Source organism: Aplysia californica, unplaced genomic scaffold (genome assembly GCF_000002075.1).
Source record: "Aplysia californica isolate F4 #8 unplaced genomic scaffold, AplCal3.0 scaffold00491, whole genome shotgun sequence".
In the NCBI taxonomy this organism is placed as follows: Eukaryota; Metazoa; Mollusca; class Gastropoda; order Aplysiida; family Aplysiidae; genus Aplysia; species Aplysia californica.
In genome coordinates, this window is record NW_004797761.1 from 555,735 (window position 1) to 556,749 (window position 1,015).

General features: G+C 36.7%; 1 protein-coding gene across 1 annotated transcript in view; it reads right to left on the reverse strand.

The window, feature by feature from the left end:
* The window catches only part of LOC106012770 (trichohyalin), an 11,727-nt gene extending 10,982 nt beyond the window's left edge, over window positions 1-745 (reverse strand). Inside the window, exon 1 of the mRNA XM_035971748.1 lies at window positions 686-745. The gene's annotated coding sequence lies outside the window, so the exon portion shown is untranslated. The remainder of the gene's footprint in view (window positions 1-685) is intronic.
* Window positions 746-1,015: the final 270 nt, after the last annotated feature.

The window sequence follows — 1,015 nt, forward strand, 5'->3', positions numbered from 1 at the left end:
GGCTGTTTTACACAGGTTTGACTGTACACACAATTGCGTGCGTGTAGTTAACTGTGATACCTTGCACCCAATTGCATGCATATAGCAAAATTTGAATATCTATGCAACGCAATTTCAAGCGTAGACTCAGCCTCCTCATAGATCTAGACGTAGATCTAGATCTAGTTTTACAATTAAAAATCCATTTCAATTACACTTCTAGATTCTAGATCTATAAATATAGAATCTAGAATCTAGATCTCTGGAATCACGATAACTTGATCGTTAAAGTCTGCCGACAAAATTATGAGATGAGAAAAGCTAATACTAATTGAACACTAGATCTAGATCTAGATCTACAATCATTTCTGCAACGCACCTTTTCAGCAGGCCAGACAAAATTAATACACAGTATACTGTCCTCTACACTACTGTAGAATCTGGCCGCTGGACTAGATTTCTAATCTAGGCATTACCACTAGATCTATATCTAGATCTAGACTCTAGATCTAGACTTGATCTAGAAATCTAGATCTAGATCTAGAAATCTAGTAAATAGGCCGGCATTACCCTCTGATTACAGAATAGAAAAATCACAAACTTATGGAATTTCCATTGAGAGACTAGGATATATAACAGAAAATCCGTCCGAGAACAAAACGGTGTGAAATTGAAATAGACAATAGGATTGGCAAGGAAATCTTACTTCTTCGGGCCAGCCTCTTAGAAAAGATGTTTACCCCGTTGGTATGCGATTCAGTTAAAATATATCACCGGAACTGAGAAAGGCTATTTCAAAAGCTCTACTGTTGGGTGTTGTTAACAAAACAATGATCTATGGCGGCACCCTCTGAGACGATTTAGTGTTTTGCTTTGCTGCTGTTATTTTGTTTCATTTTATTCTTTTTTGTCGTTGTTGCTGTTGTTTTGATTCCGAAAAGCTTACTGGATTTGCAGAAATTAAAAAATTAACCTCTTCAAAAGGATAACATGCACACTCGCAGAATGGTCCCCAAAAATATGACTCTTCACAGAA